This window comes from Octopus sinensis, linkage group LG1, assembly GCF_006345805.1.
Source record: "Octopus sinensis linkage group LG1, ASM634580v1, whole genome shotgun sequence".
Classification (NCBI taxonomy): domain Eukaryota; kingdom Metazoa; phylum Mollusca; class Cephalopoda; order Octopoda; family Octopodidae; genus Octopus; species Octopus sinensis.
In genome coordinates this window covers 37,351,394-37,364,164 of record NC_042997.1, presented here as the reverse complement: position 1 = coordinate 37,364,164, position 12,771 = coordinate 37,351,394, and the positions used below count along the sequence as shown (strand labels likewise).

Here is a 12,771-nt window from a genome sequence, read left to right as displayed (position 1 = left end):
AGATTTATCTATCTATCAGTCTATTAATCAATCATTCAATCAATCAATAAACCAATCAATCAATCAATCTATCTATCTATCTATCTATCTATCTCTCCATCTACACACACACATATGCACATATGTGCGTATACACATGCATATATATATGCATATATGTATGGATATATATATATATATTTAAAAGAGGAGATGTGGAACACGAGTTGTGATATACAAAAAAGGAAATGAAGAAAATGCTGACAAAATAATTTAAGTAATTTAAATAATTTAATTAGGTGAAAGTTATTTTTACCGGTTGCGCATTTGTTATGCTTATCAAGAGATTAGAGTTCCTTTCTGATAGATTTTTTCCTCTTATCTGTAAGATATACATATATGCATATATATATATGAGCACACACACACATACACACACATATATATATTAGAAGAAATAAGGTACTCAGAAATCAGGATGGTTTTATATTTACAGATATTTATCAATATGTCACATGTTTTTATAAATCATGTACTAGCATCATCTCCAAACCTTCTAACATATATATATATATATATATATATATATATATATATATATATATACGTTCTCACTGAGTGCACATATATACTTAGATTTTACGTGAAGACATATGGGCTTATAAACATCAGGAGCATTATGTATGTGTGCGCCTGTGATTCTAATTTACTAAATGTCTAAACCTATAGGATCATGTAGAAGGAAACATAAAACTTTAGTAAGTTGAAACTAATTCCTAATTATCTGAAATCCTTTACGCAAATTTTCCAGAACGCATGATATGTAATAGTATTCAATTGTTTGTAATAGGATTTAAGTGATTTGCGGTAATGGCCGAGCTTAAATACTTTTACATTATAAGGGGCTATTATTGTACCTTATTGCATTAATTGAAAAAGTCTTACACCTAGAATACTCGAAGCGACTAAAATGATAAGCTACACATTCTTTCAACGATAGCCCAAAGAGCATCGCATATCTCATTGCCTTAAGGCACGGATATTGTATGCTCCCAGAGGGATGGGGCTTGGTAAGCGGAATATTAGTTTGTCTCTAAGAAAAAAATGTTAGGAAATGCTGCAGGTAAATATCTCCAATACTATTTAAGTAACTGTCAAAGACTCACTGAACAACACTTAGATCCTTTAACTTACAAATGTGTTCTCCTTATCACACTTAACGTTGAATTTCGGCGAAGCAGGTGAGAAAATAATATATTCAACAGCCCTTTTCCAAGCTAGTCATCACTTATCTGTATCTCACCTATTATTTGCTGTGTTAAATTTATTGCCCAATCCCTACTTAACACAACCTCAAGCCTCTGATGTGTTCACCTCTTTAATAACCTGTTTCTTGACGACACCAAATGAGTACTTTCTCTTCTTTATCTTCTCAGAAACAATGCAAAAGAAAAGGTAATTTGTGTTGAATGAATAGCGCACGAGATGTCACGTCCAAACATTTCGTTTTCATTTCAATTTTATAGTTAAGGCTTCTTCTGTCTCAACCCCCAAACTCTTGAAACATTAATATCTCTTTATAGAACAACTAATTTAATATGTTGTCGCCAATGAAATCAGAAGTCAGGCAGTCAGTGAAGTACGAAGTGTAATCAAATTTGCCGCAATATCACCAGACACCTCACCTCTATTTTTAGACTTCCTTCAGTCACTGGATTTTAGTATATAAACGAGAAGTTAGTTTTTGTAAAGCATACACTTACACGCATACATACAAACACACATTACTAATAAAAAGATGCATGCAGATACACTACCATTAAAACAGATAGGTATTTGTACATATAAATGTTTATAAATATATACAATAAATACTGTATTTGGCTGCTAATATCTTTCGTGCATTAAACTATTATTCTTCTGCAAATATCGTTTAAAGAAGAAAACTATACCAAGATATCTCATAATATAGACTCAAAAGTATTAAATTATAAAGTGTGCAAAGGATAATACATAGCATACACCTACTATTTAGTCGCATTGCTCGACATATGGCAAACAATAAATCACCCTTTAAATTGGTTTAGATTATAGATAGAAAATCGGTGACTTCATCGATTTAAGCATTAAAAAAATTCTATTAACTATATATTCTCCATATGATAATCGTATCTTAAAAACGCCCTTAATGCGATCTCTAATTTAATGCAGATATTTTGTATTCATTATTGATTTCTGATAGACATTTGGAAGATGTTACAATCGATTAAATCGAACTCGAATTCCGGAGATATTTATTGTATCGATTATGAGGAAATGAAATATAAAATGGATCCCAGCGTCAACTAGCTAAACTAAATGATTTAAAGCATTTAGTGCTCCACTCAGCCGATTTTTATCAACACGCTTGATTATCATTGTGTAGTTGCTGGTACTGCTGTTGTTATTTTTTTTCTTTTTAACTTCTTGGAGCTCTCGTTCCTGTTTGCTTCCGTTGATTCTGTGAGAGTGGACAGCAGCCTGTTTTCAGAGATCTCACTGGGTCTCTTTTCGCTCATTACAATTTTCGATAATTGGATGTTATTAAGCGTGGAAGACGTTCAGCACTCAAGTACCAATCTCAAAATACTAGCTGTCCCCGACATAGCAATTTTGGGGTTTGTTCTGCTCTCATCAATTCTGACTTCTCTGACAAATTTCACGAACTTGCTTCTTAACAATTCGAGTGCCCCTAAAACTGCTGGGATGACAGACACTCGCACCATAGTCCACATACTTGCACATTTTTCCTAGTAATTTGTCATTTAATCGTACATCACATAGTATTATTATTATTATTATTATTATTATTGAGTCGTGAATGCCATAGAAGTGACATTGCAGTAAAATATACTAAACCCAGTATCCCGAACATGATTACCTGTCTGATAAGGGTACACCATGCACATGTATAACAACCATATGTGCGTAACCTGGTGATCTCATATCAAGGTTAACAGTGTATGACCTTGCATTTGGGGCCCAGTTAGAATTTTCTACACGTCGAGTAACTCGTCCCCCTCAAAATGGTCCCCGAATAAGGGTTGTTTCAACATGTTGAACAAAACACGCTGTTTCCAGTAGTGAATGATTCAAACCTCAGAGAATATCTCTTAACAATTGGCAATGATGCACCTCCACTACATATGCTAATGATAAGAGATATACATATAACCAGCCACCAGATGACATATTCCACTGGTTATGGTCAAACAACTGACAAGCAAATCTGTGGTGCCGAGCAAAATATTTGCTGTAGCCCATCTTTTATACCATGACAAAACAGTGTACATGATAACATTTCCAATCACTTACGATGATAATCCATGAAAGCCACTGCATGTACTGCATCAGAGCATTTATTATTATTATTATTATTCAGTAGTTTTATTTTTATAGCTGCTTTCACTTCACTACCGAGCGCAGCTCTGTGTGCCTTGGTATGTGCTGTGATGTGTTGTGATGCTCTGACGGTTATTGTATGGAAATGTTCTGCGTAGGATGTGTGCAGTGCTAGTAGTGCAATTTTCTGTATGTTATATGTGTTTGTAATCCTGGTGTTTTTGTTATGTATTTGTCTGAATATTTTTTATCATGCCTAATGCCCTACTATGATAGGAATTGTTTCTGTTTTCAGGTTCCACATTCTAGTTACCTCTATTTCCAGGTCTTTGTATTTTGAGAGTTTCTCCATTTCTTTTAGAGACACATTGTCATCTGCCGGTATTGATACATCAATTAGAAAGCATTTTTTTTCTTCATGATCTCTGACAACTATATCTGGTCTGTTGGCCTTAATTTCTCTATCTGTGTGTATCGGCATATCCCAGAGTATGGTCGCTTTCTCGTTTTCTGTGACCTTATTATTATTATTATTATTGTTATTATTGTTATTATTATTATTATTGTTATTATTATTATTATTATTATTATTATTATTATTATTATTATTATTATTGTTGTTGTTGTTGTTGTTGTTGTTGTTGTTATCATTTTCATTATTATCATTAATATTATTATTTGTTGCCTTTGCACAACCTCTAACGCAGGTGATGTACTACGGTGCCAGCTGTTCACAACCACCGAGCTAAAGTAACACCCCTTAATTTTCGTGCACCATCTGAAGTATTCGAGCGGTTCCAAGCAGGGCTGTAGTTTTTTTTTTGCAAGTGATCGACTCTTATTGAAGCCCCTATTTGTACTTCTCAAGAGTTTTACTCACTGTTCTCAGGGCTCCACAATTATTGTTACAACCTCTACCTTTTTCAGCCACAACAACTGCTTAACCTCCCAAGCTAACCTGTCATATCTATCGACATTTCTTTCTTATCGCATTCATTGTTGTCAGCTGGGAATGCTATGTCTATGGTCCAGCATAGTTTGCTTTCTTTTTCTATTAAAACTGTCTGGTTTCCTGATTTCTATCTCAAAATCACACTGAACCATGCATATTCCATAGGATCTTTGCATAATCCTTTTCGGTGATGCCTTAGTGTTTATATTCGTACCAAATTTATGCTCTGTCAAATCCATACTGTTTGCAAAGTGTCCAATGGAAATCTTTGCTATATTGTCATGACGTCTCTGATATCATTTCTGAGTTGTGTATTCTCCTCTCTTAATCTAATCCTCCCCCTTTCTCCTGTCTCTCTCTCACATCTACGTCCTCACACCCACCTCTCCTCTCTTGCTCCGGCACCTACTTCCTGTCTTCACTTCTACCCACCTTCCCACTTCCACTCTCTCCTTTCATTGTCACCCCTCCATTGCTACCCCCCACCCTACACATTCCAACCCCACCATCCCTATATATTTCATTTCGCCCCTCCCCACCCTTGCATACCCCACTCTCGCCTACCCCACACCCCAACGCGAACACACCACAACATACACCACCATACCACACACTACCACATCACACCACCCTTGCACACACTAGCATTGACTACTTCCTAGCACCCACACCAGCGCACACACTAGCACTGACCAATCCCAAGCACCTACTCTATCATCCACACACTTACACATGGACACACGCACACGTCACTGTTACCAGCCACCATCCACACACACATACACGCTCTCACATAAACAAGCATGCGCACCTTCATTTCGGGAACACCATTACTTTATTATCTCCCCTTCTTCCTAGCTCTCCTGTGTGAACCCTCTCTGGTATTCGCCATGATAGATCGCTAACCACTAATCCTCTTTCTATTTTCTCTCCCTGTTTATTTCTGTGTTCCATTCTGTCGAAGAACGCAGGTTCAAAACGTAAAAGCCTTTCTCACTTCCCTAGCGTTAAACTAATACATGTGTTTGTTGTTTACACACTATATATATAATAATTATTTGAGGGAATAAAATCCAGACACAGGAGAGCTAGGAAGAAGGGGAGATAATAAAGTAGCAAAGCACGTGTCGTTTTTCTACCTATTATATACATTATATTATTTTTGTAATTTACTTAATCTTTATTTTTTTTTGTTATTTGAATTTTAACTTTTCTATTATATGTAATTTTCTAGATGGTGTAATTTAATTATTCATTTTGAATTGATAAAAGGTGTTTGTTTCTAATATGTTATATATATATATATATATATATAAATCAGTAGTGGTGTTCCACAAGGCACTGTGTTGGACCCACTTCTTTTCATCAGCTACATCAATGGCATTACTGATATCATCAAGCACAGCAACATTGGAAACTTTGCAGAAGATTCCAAGATCCAGAAGTTCAGTGGAGTGAGTTACCGAACATGACTTCAGTAAGCTCTACTGGTTATCTTGCAATGGTCAGAAAATAATAATATGCCTCTAAACAAGGACAAATTTGAGTTAATCCACTTCGTAAAAGGGAATACCCTGACACTCCCATACCCACTTCCTTCATGTGAAACTCTCTTAGCATCCAACAGCATCAGAAACTTGGTAGTAATTGTGTTTACTACAACATACGCTGAGCCGCCCATGTAAACATCAAATTTGACAGGGTCCACAGAATATGTTCCTTGATACTCAGAACCTGCCAGCCGAAATATATCCAGACCATTATCATTCTCTTCTCAACTTTTTACCGACCCCACCTTGAATACTGTTGTATAAACAAGATAGATGGCATGACAGTCCTTGGGATCGACAAGAAAAGCTCAAGCTTTATTCTCTGCAAGGCCGCCGTGAATGCTACATCATCCGCCTGTTGTAGAAAATGTCCTATCAGCATTGCCCAAATGATGTTGGCATCATCTTTAAGATCCACTTAAGACTTGGGCCCTGTGCTAACCGCCCATGACATAAATTATACTCACATCACATAACAACAATACGGCACAATTATTTTACCTTAATTGTCCCCGCTCGTAACATTACACGGGAGCACATTAAATCAGGAACAGACCCTATAAAGTTCAAGAAGTTTTGGGACAAATTCCTTCAAGAAATCCAAAGTAAACCGCCTACAGCCGGATATGTCCCGTAAACAATAACTATCTACTCGTGTGGGCCATGATTCCTGATTTGAATGACTTCACCAGGTGCTGCCATTTAGACATGCCCTGGGCCAAAACTGACCGAAACCTATCAAATTATCAAAGTATCAATATATATATATATATATAAGTGTTTATGTATACACACACACACACACACACACACACACATATATATATATATATATATATATATATAAGGAGGCATGCTGGACGTAAATAGATACCTTTCATTTTCAAAATTTCTGATCTAATATGTTTTCAGTGGTGTAGAATTTACAATGTAATTATTCGTTTTTCATTCCAGGAACCAATATATCAAACATTTGCGAAGAGTAACCATGCCACGCACAAAAAATTCAGCAGAAGTGTCAGATTTTCAAAGAGGTCGTATTTTTGGGACAATCTGAGGGTGGATTTAGCGAGCGAAAAATTGCCGAAAATCATCAAATTCCTCTTGCGACTGTTAATAGAATTATAGTGCAATTCAAAAGCCAAGGAAAAGAATCAACAGATTCTCGTTCCGGCCGACCAGGACCCTAGAAAGGATGCTTCACTATGTAAAGAGAATTGTGGAAAACGAACACCGTTCGAAAGTATTCTGACATTGCAAATTAGATAGAAGTTAGTCCAAGAACGTATGTTACATATCTGCATAAGCTTGGGAATTATGGACAAGCAACTAGAAGAAAACCTCTCCTTCAACCAATTAATATCACGAAAAGAAAGAAATGGGCGAATGTGATGTCACAAAAATCCAGTTCATTTTGGGATTGTGATTTTCGCAGATGAATCAAGATGTGCGTTATTTTCAGACAGTGGACGTGTTTGTGTCCGGAGGATTCCCAATCAAGAATTTGATATGAAGCGACTCCAACTAATTGTGAAACATAGCGGCATCTCTGTAATAGTATGGAGAGCTGTCACCAGCAGTGGTCGTTCTGAGATGGTCGAATGTGTTGGAACCATAAACTCTGAAAAATAAATCGAAATACTTAAGCAAGGACTACTTTCAATGTCAATGTATGCACACGATAACATAACGAAAAATGAGTTTATATTCATGGAAGATGGGGCTCCATGCCACACAGCGAAAAGGAATCAACAATGGCTGACTGAAAATTGAAAATCTTTGGAGCATACAAGATAGAGCTATACGAAAAACTCGACAGAAAGTAAAATGTAAAATGAATTGTTTCGATTGTTGCCTAGAAGCAGGCCGAAATTCCACAAGAGACAATCACAAATCTCCTCAGTTCAATGCCAAAAAGAGTTTCGGAATTAAAAACTGCAAAGTGAACGTCAGCTAAGTACTAAAGTACGTAGTCCTACCTATCGATTACATTTCAATTGTTCACTTTTAAATAAAAAATATCTTGAAAATTAAAGGTGCCTATTTACTTTCTGCATGTGTGTGTGTGTGTCTGTGTGTGTGTGTGTGTTTGTGTGTGTGTGTGTATTCAATATCAGCGTCGGAAACAGTATTAGATCAGATTAATATACATACATACATACATACACGCACACAGACACTCACACACACTCACACATATATAAATAAACATATACTCGAATAGATATTTAGGGTTGGGATTTGCATCAAAATATAGTCAGATTTTCTTTACGTACTATGTAAATGTTTTGTCGTCTACTCTGTTGCTAAAGAATTTCTCATTAACCATGATGGCTAATTCAAACGCTAACCGCATCAATTCGTTGTTATGAAAAACATTCAAATTTTCTCTGTTTCTTTTTTATTGTTGCTGTGAACACAATTACCTTCAGCCCAAGCAGAATTATGAAAGACGTACAAGCTAGCCATGATTACTGAAATAGCTTCTCACTCTTTTGAGCTCTTCTGAAACTTTGATAAATCTTAGCTTGCTAACCAACCACATGGTTCCGGGTTCAGTCCAACTGCGTGACATCTTGGGCAAGTGTCTTCTGCTATAGCCCCGATCCGACCAATGCCTTGTGAGTGGATTTGGTAGACGGAAACTGAAAGAATCTTGTCGTATATATGTATATATATATATAAGCGTGTGTGTATATGTTTGTGTGTCTGTGTTTGTCCCCCTAGCATTGCTTGACAACCGATGCCGGTGTGTTTACGTCCCCGTTACTTAGCGGTTCGGCAAAACAGACCGATAGAATAAGTACTGGGCTTACAAAGAATAAGTCCCGGGGTCGATTTGCTCGACCAAAGGCGGTGCTCCAGCATGGCCGCAGTGAAATGACTGAAACAAGTAAAAGAGTAAAAGAGAGAGAGAGAGAGGTTATCAGTTACGTGTCATAATTATTAATTCACACTGATAGTCCGTAAAAATGTATTTTTGTATAGAATATGTGATCATAATTGTCTTAGCAACTACATGCCAGGTAATGTTTTAGATATGACCTCCAAAGACGTTTATCCATGTATAAACACTGACGAAACGAAAGTTGATGCTTGTTCATGGTCCTTTAATTGGTTTGCAATGTGGGGATACGGAATTCCCACCGTCTAATGTGTTTGAATGATCTATTGCAAATTATTCATGCTATCAACTTATTTAACGTCACTTTTGTCACAGGAAATAATGTCTATGAAAATTTATTCCAAATGATTGCTTTTCCTTAGTTTTAATGCAGGATGAATCAATCCCTTGTTATTGTGTACGAGCATTAACCTTTGTTCGCGCTTCAGCGCAATATGCTGTTTAATCTTTCCAACATTTTGGGCAACTCTAAGAAGAAAAAAGTTTTCATATTCAATTGCACCTCTACTCAATGAAATGCACCAAAGCACAGTTCGCAAACCCTATCAATTCGAACTTCACTGAATATTTTAACTACGATTTTTAGCTTGATATGTAAAATACACATAAATCTATTTCAGTTTCTGTATAGAAATGTATTCCTATGCAGTTAAAATGTTTTGGAATTAGCAAAGAAACACAAATAGGGATTAAAACTCTTGAAGAGAGATTGTGGGAATATTGCGAGTGGATTTTCATAATAGCAGCAATTTGGAATATAACAACAATGGAGCCATTCGATTAATAAAAATAGAACCGAGAAAAGCTCTTGCATCCGATACATTATTCTAGGCGTGAGTTTTGTAAATAATATAAATTTACTGTTTAAAAGAGCCAGAAGTCTGAGGAGGAAACTGGCAATAAATCTTCATTTAAATAAAACTAAAAACTTCTTGTGAACAAGAATACTTACTATTTGTAATTACAGTGAAGCCGCAGTTATAGACAGTATCTCATTAAGAAAAATAATTTGGACGTCCTATTGTTGTAGCAGATGGAAATTTGTTGTGCAAATTTATTATATAAATCATCAAAGTACGGATATTAAGAAATTCACATATAAAAGCGTCCGTCTAAATTTGTTAGATGTATTTCCTTAGAATCAAATTTACAAATAACTTGTAAGATATGAGTGTAGTCTAATTAAATTTGTTCTTCATATATAAACTTACTGACTGTAATAATGCTATTAAATTATGTGTCATGAGTATTATTTGTTTCATATACTTTCTCGGTTTTCAAAAACAAGTCTTTATAAACAAAATCTAGGAACTTTAATACATATTTAATGAATAACGATACGAATTCAGAATTATAGAAGAGAAGGGCTCGCAATCATTAATTTCCCTGTCATTCTGAAAATATTCGTCAGGAATAGCAAGGGAAAAAGTTGTATAAATAATTGAAATTTAACTCTTAGTTGTTCTATCATGCTTTAGTTATCTTCGCGTCAATAAAAGGACGAAATTTTGGCAAATGATACAAAAAGTTAAAACATATCTAACATAGAATGAATACAACCAATAGAGATTAAATCGTAACGGGAGGCTAGAATATCTTTCAGTTGGCATTTGAATGGAATGTTCAGAACGCCGTACAAATCAGATATATTTTCAACTATATTGAATGTCTTGGAGTGTGGAAGAATGTAATATTTATTTACATAAGACAGTTTAACAAAACATTACTCCCTATTCTTTGGGGCCTAAATGACATTACTCTAGAGAAATACTATTATGTTACAGTTCTCCTAGCATTTATTCGGTAAAGGCACCAAATGACCCAGTAGATGGCGTCAATCAGCGCAAATCTAACTCCAGTACAATTTATCCAACACCATGTTGCACCGTTTCCATTTTCATGATTTAAGTTAGGCTCTGATTGAAGGTAGATGGAGTTTAACTTTTGGTTGCCAAGGTAGATGAGTAATCACAAAAATAGAGTGGATACTGTATTTATAAGATAACGAGTAGTTCGTTGTTCATTTCTATTCAAATTATTCTCAAATAAGTAGCTATAGGCGCAGGAGTGGCTGTGTGGTTAGTAGCTTGCTAACCAACCACATGGTTCCGGGTTCAGTCCCACTGCGTGGCATCTTGGGCAAGTGTCTTCTGCTATAGCCCCGGGCCGACCAATGCCTTGTGAGTAGATTTGGTAGACGGAAACTTAAAGAAGCCTGTCGTATATATGTATATATATATATATATATATATATATATACATATATGTGTGTGTGTGTGCGTGTGTGTGTGTGTGTGTGCGTGTGTGTGTGTGTGTTTGTGTCTGTGTTTGTCCCCCTAGCATTGCTTGACAACCGTTGCTGGTGTGTTTATGTCCCCGTTACCTAGCGGTTCGGCAAAAGAGACTCATGGAATAAGTACTGGGCTTACAAAAGAATAAGTCCCGGGCTCGATTTGCTCGATTAAAGGCGGTGCTCCAGCATGGCCGCAGTCAAATGACTGAAACAAGTAAAAAAGTATTTGTAAAGTTTCGTCATTAATCATTTGATATGTAGGACAAAATCTTGGTTAACCAAATATTTGCTTTTGCTAGATTTCTCACAATTCTTAATAAGTGAACACAACGGTATTCTATTATTTGGAATGTGGTTGGTTTTGAAATAAACACTTCTATCATAGATATCATGCCTGCCCATAGAAATAATATATCCATGAGTATTCAGTCCGTATAATCTGTTGACAGTCTATATAGATGAATAGAATACTTAGCATGCATATGGGACAGTTCTCCCATTATGCAGGTAGACATCGGTGTAATATCCACTCAGCTAATTGACCTTCTATTTCTAACGGACACACTCCAGCATCTGCACTACAGATAATGCATCCACTCAAATGATATTCTTTTTTTCAAATAGTTACTATCATAACTTCCGCTCATGAACGCATTCATCTTTACAACTCTCACTAACGACGTTAACTCAAACATAACTTTACTGGCACTAGCTACCATCTCAACCATTCATTCTCAAAATACTGTCTATCTGGAATCTTCTCCATGCTCACATTTAAACTTAATGGTTATATAATTACGTAAAAATCGGTTATATTTAACTTAGAAATGTTCCTTATATAAACAGATATATACAGGCATATAAGCCAAACACATGTACACGTACTGGTACAAATATCTGCACTCGTACTTACAAGCATATCAAATGCAAGGGAAATGCGGCAGTGGTGATGAACAAGTCTGATGATTCGGAAAACCTGGCAAATCTTATAAGTGATAGTAGCTACAACAAAGTAAAGAAAGGCCCTACTTTGAAAACAGAGGGAGTTGTCACAGATCTTGATCAAGAACAAGGATAACTTTACACCAATGAAGTACAGAAAACTAACTGAAGACTGCAGTAAACTACCACATATGTACGGTCTTCCTAAGATTCACAAGGATGGTATTACATTAAGACATATAATGAGCTGTAGAGGTTCAGCATGCAATCTACTGAGCCGCTTCCTTGTGGATATATTCATCCATTAGCAGGAAAGTCAGCATCGTACATGAAGAATTTCACCCACTTGACAGAATTGAATCCAAACAGATGGTGAGTCTAGATGTGATAATTCTCTTCACCAAAGTCCCAAGTCGTGGAGCAATATTGGTGATTCAAGAAAAACTAGTGACAGACACCCATCTAAAAGAGCGCACTAGTACACCAATAAGAAACTTGATAGAAATGTTGACCTTTTGTGTAGAAACTACCTACTTCAGTATGGACACTGATATATATCGACGTGAAGAGGGTTTAGCTATGGGTTCGCCCTTATCACCGATAATAGCCAATATATACATGGAATACTTTGAGAATTTGGCTTTAGGATCAACACTACTAAAACAAACCTTATGGTTGAGATATGTTGATGACACCTTATTGATGGCTCCACGAGGAAAATGTACAAGTGCTGTTCGATCATGTGAACTCAATAAAGCCATCCATACAG

The 12,771-nt window shown here is 36.0% G+C and overlaps 1 long non-coding RNA gene across 1 annotated transcript; it reads right to left on the bottom strand.

Annotated features, from left to right (window-relative positions):
• Positions 1-5,235: 5,235 nt before the first annotated feature.
• LOC118766218 lies at positions 5,236-11,723 on the bottom strand. The gene is made up of 3 exons (XR_005002123.1): positions 11,712-11,723; positions 10,495-10,497; positions 5,236-5,351 (listed from the first exon to the last, which is right to left on the bottom strand). It is a non-coding gene; the product is annotated as an uncharacterized LOC118766218 (long non-coding RNA).
• Between the last annotated feature and the right edge of the window lie 1,048 nt (positions 11,724-12,771).